The sequence below is a fragment of the Gallus gallus genome, chromosome 21, assembly GCF_016699485.2.
Source record: "Gallus gallus isolate bGalGal1 chromosome 21, bGalGal1.mat.broiler.GRCg7b, whole genome shotgun sequence".
Lineage (NCBI taxonomy): Eukaryota > Metazoa > Chordata > Aves > Galliformes > Phasianidae > Gallus > Gallus gallus.
Window position 1 is genome coordinate 6,190,318 of NC_052552.1, and position 12,710 is coordinate 6,203,027.

The following is a 12,710-nucleotide window of genomic DNA, read 5'->3' on the forward strand; positions in this document are numbered from 1 at the left end:
ACGGGGGAGTCAGGGTGGCGGGGAGGCGCATGCGCAGTTCTGTGCCCTGCTCTGAGGCGGGTTGGGGGGGGCGCTGCTCTCGGGCCGGAGGGGATGAAACCTCCGTTTGTGTTTACGGATGTGCAGCGGCACTGTGGGGTTCCTCCGTGTTCGTCCCAGAGAGGCGAGCCTTGGCGTGTTTCTGCTACCTGTCCATCAGTAATCTGACCCAGCCCGTAGCTCACAGAAGGCCTCGGTGCATTCAGTGAGAGCTTCCAGATGGCCCCGTAAGCACGAAGGGGGGCTGGGTTACCTGTCAGCGCCGCACCGGGCCGGGCCGGGGCTGAGCCGCCTGCCAACGCCAGCCTCATCGGTTTGCAGGCCAGAAGCAAAGGCTGAGTAACGGGAGACCTCACCGGGAGCACTGCGCCCACACGGGGGGTCCTGTTGGAGCAGCTGCTCACTGCTCACACGCGACTTGCACAGGAGATACAGCCAGGGGGATGTCAGAGCAGATGAAGCTTCCCTGTGTGTTGCAGCAGATGGGGATCTTCTTTTAATCAGCTGTTGCACAGTGCCAGCTTGCACACCTGACAGCTGCAGGGTCCTCTGCGTGCTGCTCTGGCAGGGCTCTCTGGAATGGGCTTGTCTGAAATGGTGGAAGCAAAAGGGTTTGGCCGTGTTTTGTGTGGGGAAAAAAAGGAAAGGGGAAGGGGAGGGAGAAGAAAAGCGGAGGGAATGGAGAAGGGAAGGGAGAAAGGAAAGGAGGGGAAGGGAGAAAGGAAAGGAAAGGAGGGAGAAAGGAAAGGAGGGGAGAAGGGAGGGAGGAAAGGGAGTCAGGAAGGGAAGGGAGATGGGAAAGGAAGGGAAGTGAGAAAGGAAAGGAAGGGAAGGGAGTAGAGAAGGGAAGAGGAAAGGAAAAAAATCATGAGACAGTGCGAATTCAGGTATTGCCATTTGTGTTTTGATGCCTGGAAGAGGGCTATCTGCTGCCATCTATTGATAGGTGGAGAAGACCTAATGAGCCAACTCAATCGCGTGATCAAGTGTTAATTTCTGGATAAATGCATAGGGCAGAGGGATAACTGCCTCGGCTGTGTAGCTTTGACACCAGGCTATGTGTGAGCTGGTAAAGAGCAGCAGGCAGGCAGGGATGGGGACTGTGTGTTCTGTCTACCGTCAAGCCTTCTCCACAGGGATGTGAATGAAATTCTAAGGCTGGCATGTGGTCAGGCAGATCATCTTGCAAACAAATGGGTATTAATTAAGAACCCATAATGTCATGATGAGATCTGCTCTGTTCTGGGGCCTCTGCACACTGCCAGGGAGATGCCTTTGGCTGAGATCCTCAGCTGTGAATGGCACAGCCTGCAACTGGGGCCATTAGGATACAAATGGTATCGCTGCAGCAGGTTTCAAGGTCACTTCTGGAGGATGCAAGAAAGGCAGGCTTGGCTGATTTCTTGTAGGTTTACAGAGAAAGGCTCCTTGAGGAGATGCTCAGACTACAGTCCTTGCCAGCCTCGTGCAACAAGTTGTCTTTGCTAGAGCTGTCAATTCCAGCTCTGCCAGCTTTCTCAGAAATGCATTTGCTGGTAGTTTCATAGAATCACATTAGAATCATGTGGGCTGGAAAAGACATTCAAGAGCATTGAGTCAAACCACCAACCTGAGCTAGCAAATCCCACCACTAAACCATGTCATCCCTTAGTGCCACAGCCACACATTTCTTAAATCCCTCTGGGGATGGGGACTCCACTGCTTCTCTGGGCAGCCCATTCTGATGCTTGACCGCCTTCCCTCTTGATATCTAATCAATGGGGAAGGAACTTGCAGTACTGGCACTAAGAAGGCAACCAGTGATGCAGTGTTTGCCTTGCTGTCTGTGAGCCTGACTGTATGGTATCTGCTTTGTGCCACAGTACTTCTGGAGAACATCTGGAGCTGCCGTGAGATAGCAGCTTTTCAACTGAGATTACAGAGAGGAGAAAGCTGAATGCCCATCACTGCCCAGCTCAAAGCCTAAGATGACAAGGGGATGGCTGAAAACAGCTCTGGAACCTCTGGAACTGAAATACACGTTTGGTAATATCTGATTCAAGATTGGCTGACAGGATGACAGCAGCCTGCTGACAGAGCAGCTACAGCCTCCTGCCTTGGAGATGATGGATAGTTTGTGGACATGACGGATAGTTTGTGGAGATGACAGAGCAGTAGTATGATGAGAACTGATGGATGAGAGCAGCAAGTATCTGGCTTCAGAGAAACTAGACGGGCTTTCCCCGAGGGCTGAAGGAGGATGGTTAGAAGGGACAGTCCCGTGATTCTCTGGCTACAGGGACAAAAACAGACTTGGAACAACTCAGACTTCCTTATCTGCCTGTTCTGTCCCCTTTGCTGCTTCTCTCAAATGATTTGGGGGCCATGCATTGCAAATTAAGCTAATGTTGTGTTCCAGGCTAAGAATAATCTCCCCAGACAAGGAAAAAGGACAAGAAAACAGGGACAAGAACAGTGTCCTAATGTACTTTTTTCAGTTCCCATCACAGTAACCCTCTGTCGTCTCTTGGCATCATCTTAACTCTCATCCTGTAGGTCCTGGTGAGGTACTTCCCTCAAGTACAGGTGCAGAGGTGTCTCACCAGTGAGCCTGCAGGCACAAACCAAACCATGCTGTTGTCACAACTTTTGAGATGCTCGCCTTTTCCAGACAGCACAGACCTCTAGTCTGCTTTGGCCTCTCTCAGGTCCCTTAAAGCATCTCTTGGTGACATCTGGGACACTGTAAGACAGAGCTGCAGCCATTTCGGCTCAGCACAGCAGGGACAGCAGAGATTTCCGTGCCTTTTGCTGATATGAGAGCAAACTCAAGGCCATGCAACCGCATCTTTCCCACCTCCCCCTCCCAGTTCCAAATTTCTGCACTGCAGTGCAGCCTTGATGGCAGCAAGCCCTGGCTTGCGGCTTCTCTTTCGAGCGCTTGAGGGCACTGTTGGAATTTGGAACGAGGCTGATCTGTGGGGTGAAGGATTTGTTTCCTGCCACGCCATGCAGAGGCACATCAGGTTGCCAGGACTCTGGCTTCCACTGGAAGCCTTGCTGCTTGCAGGGGTATGTAACTTTGGCATGCATGTACTGTCTCAGGCAAAAACTTTCTCAGAAAATATCAGGTAACTGAGGCTTCTTACATCTTGTAAGTGTTTCTCCCTTCCACTTTTAACTCCAAAGCTTCTCTTGAAGGTCTGATTTTAGGGAGAGGAGCACGTTGCACAATCAGTTCTTGGGAGGAAGCAGACCATAAAAGGTCAGATCACATGGAGATATGCTTCACCTGCACAGATACTGTGAGTGCTGTTCATGCATGGACTTGTGTGCAAACACAAATCTCACTGCTGTCAGCCTCCAAGGGAGCCAGCAGAGCAGGCTGTGCTCCAGGGTCAATGCTACAACGGCTCAGAAGGAGTGCACGCAGCACTCTGCTGAGAAGCTGTGCCAGAGTAATTATTTACATGTGCTGGCATAAAGTAATTACTAATGGAGCGGAACACCATGCACAGTCCCTCCAAGCTGTCCCAGAGGAGGCACTGGGAGGTACTGAGCAAAGTGCACTCTCAGTGTATCAAACTTCAGATTTCCTCCCACCTCAATCCTCCCCCTCCTCCCAGGGGAGCAGAGGAGCCTCTGTCACCCCTTCTATCCCGTCCTCTTGCCTATGCCAGCATGATCCAGGGCTGTAGGTTGCCCTGTTACTTCAGCTAAATCACACACAAAACTCACTTTGATGAGGTCTTTTGGAGATGATGGCATTCACATTAAAAAGCTGGGACTGTAAATTGATTTGTGCTATTTCACTGCTGTGTTTCTCTTGCTGTTTCAGAGGTGGACCGCTGGCACAACTACATGCACCCAGACCCACTTCCTAATGCCCTAAAGAACATCACACTTTCCAAAGAGCATCTTCAGCTTCTCCAGCAGGTCTGTGACCTGATTCACCCCTAGAAAATCCAGTTCCCAGGTTCTGTGGTTGCTATCGCTGGGATCGCTTGTCTGGGATCTGTTACTAAAAGTGATCAGGTTTCTTCCTGTTCTTTCACAGACAGCTTAGAATTTCAGGAGATTCCTTTCAGGATGGGGCATTGCCCTTATCTTCAGCTGGGCATCAGTGTTCAGCCCTGGTGCCCCTCCAGGCATGACTTCATCCCCAGCTCAACATGCCTAGGCATCTGTCCATGATGTCAGCTCTTAAGTCCCCCAGTATTAGTGCCTGGCCTCCTTTAATCCAAACCCCACCCAAAATGTAGCCCGGAACTCACCCCTCACGTGCTGTAGGAGTAGCTGCTATCTATCACACTATTTGTGATCTCACCAACCTTGCAGTACAAATTACTGTCCCACCTCCAGTACCCCTTCCTGTTGGGATCTTTGTAGCATCCCTTGAGCCTCTCCTTCCAGCCTTGTTGGTTCTCTAATAAACCAAAAGACTGCAGATTCATATGCGTGTGTGGTGCAAGACATGCCCAGTTCAACTCATACTTACAGTCTCAGAGCTAATCTCCCAAGCCCCTCAATAGCAGCTTCTTCATGGTGACCTGGGATCACTGGGTGTATGCACTGTGGTGAGCTGGTGGGTTCATTGCCTGCCAGAGGGCACTGAGCACAAAACAGTTCCTATCACTAATGCATTTTTCCATCTACTGTATTCCCTTCTGTCTGCTACACAACACTCAGCCAGCATGTCTCAAACACCAGCAGCTACTGCTTGTTAGCAATCATTTCTCATAACTGTTAGTCTTGTGACATTTCCTTTGTGTTAGATCTGCTTCTCTCAGCTTCTCCCCTACACATTCCTCTTTACTACCTCAGCAGGCTCACGCTGATGCAGACTTCCCTGCTCCAGAATCAAATATCTATTTCTTCTCCCATGTCTTAGGTAAAAAACAATATCTCCGTGCTCTGGTGACAGCACCCATCAACACCTCTCTCAGCTGTTCTACTGCTTCATACACCATTCCTGGCCTGAAGGGTCTGTTCTTCCAGAAATCATATTCTCATTTAGATAATAAAGGGTTTTTCTTTCATTATCCCATCTTTACTCCCCGTGGCCAGCTCTGCACATGGCCTCTTTTGCCTTCCATACATGTGCACTGGTTTGTCAGCGTTCCAGCATCCTCGGTGGTCTGGGTCCCTCCATTTGTCCATTTGCTCTGTTTCTAGGTGCTGATTTGTTTTCCTATTAATCTCCCTCCCTCCCTTGCTGCAACTCTCCCAAGACAGACCACAGCCAATATGTTTCATGTATCACATGCTGCATAATAACACAAGGGAAAGGGACTCCACGCCTGTAACCCAGTTCTAAGAGCTATTTCCAGGGGTGGCAGGTGCTGGCGGGGCTCCAGCCATGTGCTCTCATGCTGACTTAGCTGCTCTCCCTCCAAACTGCCCCCTGGGGCACATGTCCCTCCGCACGTCCCACCCCAGTTGCTGCAAGGACCATGTTCCTGTTAGGACAGAGCCTCCTACTAGTCCCCTTTTTGGCCCTCAGCACACACAGGCTGCTGCATGCCAGTGCTCCCACCACAACATTTTGCTTTCTCTGGAGGTGCAGAGGATGGAGACTTCCAGTGTTGCCAAGTGCAGAGGTAGCACCATGGGTTTCTTTCCAGTCAGCAGGGTTGAGCTGCAGAAAAAAAAAAGGGCTTGATATTCTCCACCACTCAGCCACACAGGTAGACTTGTGCCCTGCATACCTGCATGGGAATAGTCCTGCTTCTAAAACTCCATCACATAGGAAGGTTTCATCTGTAGTGCCTCAAACACTTCCAGAGGGTCATTTCTCATGGACTGGGACTTATCCCCTGGGGTCAATGGAGACGCAGTAGGAGAGGTCCTTATGGTGTCACGCAGCAAGGTGGGACCTATCCCCAGCAACCAGCAGCCTGCATGCCATCCTTTCAGTATCCCAGTCCCAAAGCCTGGCAGGACATTTTGGGAAGTGGTGTTGCATAGCTGGCTCTTTTATCAGGGAAAATCAGCATATGGAGTTGCTGGTAATCATTTCTCTATCATCATGCCACAGCTGCTTGTCCCTGCCATGTGCTGACACAGTTACTCGTGCTAAAGATTGAGCTGTGGAGGTAAATATAACCCAGACCAATAACTCTGTCTGCTCTCTGTTGCAACCCACACTCAGGTGAACGGGGGCAGTGGAGGGATGTTGAGGTGTGAGAGGAAGGAGGGGAATTAATACAGTCACCTCTGTCACATGCTGAGTTACTCCATCTGTGGTGAGAGGGTGCAAAGGGGCTGCTAGTTTGGCTACTAGGGAATGGTAGCTGTCGTGATCAGGGCTCAGCAATCACTCTGTTTGCTGACTAACTTGTGGACTGAAAGACTGCTACCCAGAAAATGCAGTTCACAAGGAGTATTTTTTCTGTATTTTTCCTTATTGGCTCACATTTGGGTCATTTCTAAGGCTCCAGATTCCTCACCACGTGGGGAGGGCATGCTCCTGGGCAGAGGAAAGCTGATCTGCATCCTTCTGGGTACAGGAGCCCCATCTGGCTCTCCTGGGGCACAGCAAACCTGGCTGACACTATTAAAGCACAGAGACCCGGCTGTGGCTGCAGCAACCCTGCCTGACAGCACAATTCCTGTACAAATCACCGGGTCATGGAAGTCACAGCATTTATAAATACTGATCCTGACTTTGGGGAAGCTGAGCATTTTGGAGAGGGAGGCTTTTCCAAATAGTATTAAATAGAGATGTCGGAGTTATTTTGGGTTCTGTCAACAGCGTGGGTCTGTGTGGCTGTCCTGTGTGCAGTACATCAGCCTGGTGATGCTGCCTGCTGCTCTCTCCCCCTTGGCACTTCAGAAGGGGCTCTGTGTCCCTGGGCTCCAGCAGCTCGAGGCCATGCCCACTGCCTAGGGGAGTGTGTTCCATGCCCACCACCCTCTGGAGCAGATAATGCAAGATTCAGCATTGAAAGCTTTGCTGAAATACCGAAAGATTGCGTTGACGCATTTGCCTTGGTCAACTATATGGGTAACCTTGTCATAAAAGGAAATTAAGTGAGTAATCTCCTGGGATGGGGAACCTCCAGAAAGAGGAAGTGTTTCAATCATGGTAATTGGTTTCAAATTCAACCACAGCATCCGAAGTCGCCATTGAAGATCAGAGCTCCCAAGTGGAGCTAGAGGGACACCCTATGACCTGTCCTGGGACCCTGTGAACCAGAGGTCTTCCTCTCTGTGGAATTTTAGAGACCTAAGTGTGATTTGGGTCAGCATCGGGAGAAGAAATGCCCTCTCATCTCTGGACAGAAATGTGCATCCGTTGCATCACACAAGTATGGAGACAGCCAAGGCTGTCAGCTCTCCATTGCCATTCGTTGCAGTGGCCCATATACATAATAGCAAGGTGCAATACAGTAGCCACATGGTGTACTGTGATGCCAAACTGGGTTCCTGAATCAACAGCAGGCAAGTCCCCAGCACCCTTCTAGGCAGAGGTAGTAGAGCTTGGGAGGAACCAGCTCTGAGCTCGACCCCATGGAGAAGGGCAGGGTTAGGTCAAACCTAGCAGGTGCTATGGGAACAAGCACTGGGCTGGCACATACTCATTCTGATCTCTCCTTTCTTATTGAGCTCTACATCTCAAGAACAAGTGGTGTTTCTCGCGCATCAGTATTGGGAGCAGTGCTGTTTAACATCTTAGCTGTCAAAATGGACAGTCACACACAGTTCTGTCCTGCACCACCTCCTTCTGGATTCCCCTGGCACTGTGGACGGGAGTTGGCCTCTTGGACTCCCCTGCCTTGACCCAGCAAGAAGGTGGTAAGTACAGGTAGGCTGTGCACAAGGACTCTGTTCTGCACACGCTGCAGCCAAACCAAGAAATTGTTTGTCATTTCTCAGCTGCTCTGCTGGCTCTCACTGAAGATATTGCTCTTTCTGCCACAGGGAGAGGATCCCTGTGGGTGGGTGGGATTTAAGGGTTAGCAGAAGGGAGTAATGTGGGGCAATGGAAATTCAGCCTTAGAGTGAGTCAGACGTGTGAGTCAGCAGGTCCCAAAGCACAGACCGTGGTGTCCAGCTGTCCTGAGCCAATGTGCAGGGAGAGGTCAGCGTCCCGCTCACACTGCACAGGATCTGCAAGGAGACAGCTGAGCTGCTGAGCCAAGGAACTGCATCTGCCCACGTGGGATGCAGACATCACAGATATCACTGGGTACCTCCTCTCCCACCACCCTCTGTGCCTGTGTGGCCACAGCACCACATCCCTCAGTGCCACATGGTCATGGTGGGGATAGGTTGGAGTTGGGCTGGATGGCCTCAGCAGTCTTTTCCAATCTTAATGATTCTGTGATTCTAAGAGGTAAGAGGCACAAAAAAGGTCAGATGGTCAGGATTGGTCATCTTGTAGAGGAGGAAACCGAAAGAGATGTGAATGAAATTTGCAAAATCCCCGACGTGGTGCGTCAGGTGAACATGAAATCATGGACAAGAAGTAGGGTCTTGGTGGAACTGGTAGGATATCACTTTGAAACTGAGAAAAGGAAAGATTTTTTTCATGTAGTGAGTAAAACTTTAGGAATTTGCTGCCATGAGAGGCTGTCAGCACTGCTGGAAAGGGATTGGAACAGTTAATAAATGGAGGTCCATAATGGAACATTGAGGGAACTGGCAGAGGTGGGCCCTCTACTGTACCTAGACTGTGGAGGCTGGATCCTAGTCTGTCAGTGTTAAGTAGGAGAGGTTTAAACTGTAAAAGTCTCACCCAAAAAAGCATCTCCTACTGTCTCTGTTGGACATAGGCCAGATAGGCTGTAACTCAGTCCCAGTAAGGCATTCTTACATTCCTACTCCCTCTCCTGTTCCAGTTTTCTCCTTTATGTTCTTCAGGATTTTTCCATCATTTAGCACTCACCTAACTGGTCATCTCAGCAATGGGGCTGAGGGTGACCTCCACTCACAGCTTGGATAAAGCATTACAGATTACCAGAGCAATTACTAAATCTCAGAAGTGACTGACACCCAGAAAGGAGCCCCAGGAATGGGACCAAATGCATAGAATCACAGAATACCCCAGGTTTGAAGGGACCCACCAGGATCACTGAGTCCAACCCCTGGCTCCACAAAGGACCACCCAAAATCCAAACCCTGTGTCTAAGTGAGTTGTCCACACGCTTCTTGAGCTCCATCAGGCTTGGTGCCATAATAATAATTGTTCATAATAATGAACAAAGCCTAACTTTGAAGATTATCTGTGTCACAGAGCTCAGAGTCAGCCAGGCATCCCCAGTAAAGGTTTGATTTGTTTAGGAAATCCTGTAGGCAAGTTTTGCAGCAGAAGTTCTAACAGGGAGAAGCTCTATTTTAGCTTTTTCATTTTAAAAAAGAGTCATTTTTATATCGCAGAGACTAAAGAAGGCATAGGAAACCACCTCTTAGAGCATCAAGTAGATGCTCCTAATTTTTGTTTCACCTGAGATAACAAATAGACAATGAAGTTCCCTATTCTCTCAGACCTGGGATGATCTGGGTTGGAAGAGACCTTCAAGATCAAGTCCAACCATCAACCCAACCTACCAAGTACCATCTTTAGTGCACACCCCTTAGTGCCACATCCACACAGGTCCTGAACACCTCCAGGAATGGGAACTCCATCACTGCTGGGCAGCCCTTTCCAGTGCCCCCAGTGCAATGGGAACACAGTGTGTTCCTGAATCGCCAGACCCTATCAGCCTGCCCACCATGTGCACCCTCCAGCCCAAGCCACACCATAAACTGAAATCAGATGAATCTTCCACAATTTAAGTATGAATGTGGCCTGGGGACCTACCATGAGATCACAGGGCGACCCAAACAATTTTCTCTTGCACTCCACCAACTTTCACCTCCTTCCCCCAAGCTGGTCCACCTGAATCACGCATGAACCGGAGGCATGGTGTGAGGCTCAGGCATATCCCAAAGTATCTTTCCCAGCCATCTAATATGGACTTTACTGCAAGTACCCCACTAGAAGAAGATGCTCATTAAAGATATATGGAAAGCAAAATGCTTACCTGAGTAAAGGAGGGATGGGTGAAATGGGTTGGGCTGGGATGGGAAGGAGGCTTCATCTCTTAGTTCCCCTTGCATTCTCAGTTTCACAGAGCAGACTTTTGGAAGGTCTCAGCCCTTCTGCTGGGCAGCTGATCAGAGAGGTGGCCAACTTGGCTGAATGAAGGGTTTAATGTCATGTCACTGTCAGATGTGGAGTTCCTGCCCTGATGCTTGTCTGAACCCCTCATATCAGAGAAAGGACACGTAAGGTACAAAGACCTACCGACACAATGCTCCATCTGACCTCCTGGAAGGCCTTTTATCCTTGTAGTGCTGTGACCTTTTTAGACTCGTAGCATATGGAGAAGGCTCTCATATCCATGAGGGCAAAGCTATTTGTATGTTCTAATTCTTCTGATATGACCCTGCAATGGCTACTGCCCTTGGATCCACATCCCTGGAATGACAGTGACACTAATTCAAAAATCATATGTTGTTATGACTGCAGAACGTGCCTGGAGAAGTAGCAAGCCCACAAACTCCTCCAGGCTGAAAGCAGCCCATAAAAGACTCTTAGAATCATGGAATCACTGAATCATAGAATATCCTGATTTGGAAGGGACCCATAAGGATCACTGAGTCCAACTCTTCTGCTGCTCCAGCTGTGATCTAGCATAATTTCCATCACTGCAACCACCAAAGATACTATATGATATCGATCCCTCATAGAGGCGGGAGGAATTCTCCTGTTGCCCATTGACACTAAGAGCTCTGAGATCCATAGAATCATAGAATGGTTTGAGTTGGAAGGGATCCATAAAGGCCATCTGGTCCAACTCCCCTACAGTGAACAGAGACATCAACAGCTTCTGCTGGTCCTTGTGCAGACATTGCCAGCTGAAGATCAAGGTTGTGATTTCTTCATGTTGTGTTTTCTTCTAGGAAGTCTATTTCCAGTTTTGTCCTGAAAAACAGAGGCAGAGGTAACACCCAGCAGCATTGCAGTGAGCCAAAAGAAGAAAGAATCAATGTAAATGAATGGAATAAAAAGGGAGCTTTTAGCAGACATTTTGTAGCCTCAGGTAGGACCGTACACATAGAAAACATTGCTTTGTGCTTGTCTGGCTTTGCCAGTGAGATTGGGAATCAAGCCTGGCCTTACCACCAAGTCACCATGAACTGAAGATGGAGCATCTCTCTCTTGCCACCACTGGTCATTTCAGGTTCATTTGCAGAAGAGCAGCCAGTCTGCTTTTCAGGGCTGTGTGCAGTGAAGAGTTTATGAGGTCTCTGAGCTTGTTCCAATGGTCAGCTATTCCCACTGTAAAAAATAGCCACTTTAGCCCAACAACCACCAGCTTTGCTTCCCAATCCCAAATCTTTTTCTTTGTCTGCCCTCTTAAAGAGCCCTGTGTACTCTGAGTATTCCCCCACATCATTTCTCACAGACCATGATTAAATCACCTCTTAAAAACTAGATAAACTAAGCAGATCATGTTCCACTAGTCCCTCACTAAGAATGATTTCTAGCCCTGGGATAATTTGCTACTTCTTTCCTGAATCCTTTCCAAATGTTCAGGGTCACTCTCAGGCATAAGCACCAGACCTGGATGTGCCATTTTGGTGCTGATGTCACTAAAATCACACAGAGGAGCTATGCCACCTCCATGACGTTTCCTGCTTGTGCGTATCAAGATCATATTCAGCCTTGCAGCAGCATTGGGAATTTCTGTTCTCTGAATTTCAGTTGAAACCCAAATGCTTTCTAGAGGTGCTGCTTTCCATGGTCCATCACTCCACAAGTGCCCTGCACATCTGGTGCTAAGCAGCCATTAAATGTTGGCTGGAGCATCACTAGGCATTCATGGGCAGGTTGGATGGGGCCACGGGCAGCCTGATCTGGTGGGGGGCAACCAGCCCATGGCAGGGGTTTAAAACTGGATGGGCTTTAAGATCCCTCCATCCTAAGCCATTCTGTGATTCTCTGTTTCTATTTTCCTGTATTTCAGTGCCTGTATACCCCTCACTACTCCAGCTTGACTTCTTCCTATGCCACCAAGGAACCATCTGTATTTTTCTTTAGATAAGATTTTATCCCATCCCAGGCAATCACTCTGAGCTGTCACTAATCCTATAAACAAACTTTTCCCATGAAGTTCTTGTGCTTGCAACTTCCCAGTCGCTTCCAACCAGGATAGAATATGTCTGCAGACCAGGTGACCCATTGCAGTTCTATAATGTGAAGTCAGATATTTCTAAAATGAGACATAAGGAGTTATGGGGCCCCTTAATAAAGCACTTAGAAACATATTTAATGTCAGCAGGAGGATTCAGACAGGCCCCAGATCCACCTGTGAGCCTCTCATTATAGAACAGAATCATTAAGTTTGGAAAAGACCTCTAAGATCATCCAGTTGAACCCCGACCCACACCCACCATGCCCACCAACGATGTCCCTCAGTATCACATCTCCATGGTTCTTGAACACCTCCAGGGGCAGTGACTCCACCACCTCCCTGGGCAGCTGTGCCAATGCATCATCATTTCTGATTGGAAATTACCAACCTGCTTGTTCCCTTTAGGGGTAAGATGAATCCCTGGATGTCTCCACCATCCCTCTTCAGGAAACCAGCAGCCCCAAGGAGAAGCTCTTTTAGATTTTCTATCCTTTGGAATCAGTATTT

At 49.0% G+C, this 12,710-nt stretch overlaps 1 long non-coding RNA gene across 1 annotated transcript; it reads left to right on the forward strand.

Moving 5' to 3' along the window:
• Positions 1-22: 22 nt before the first annotated feature.
• On the forward strand, positions 23-7,807 carry LOC101752312. Its single transcript, XR_001469815.4, has 3 exons — positions 23-266; positions 1,902-3,090; positions 3,857-7,807. It is a non-coding gene; the product is annotated as an uncharacterized LOC101752312 (long non-coding RNA).
• The last annotated feature ends 4,903 nt before the right edge of the window (positions 7,808-12,710 follow it).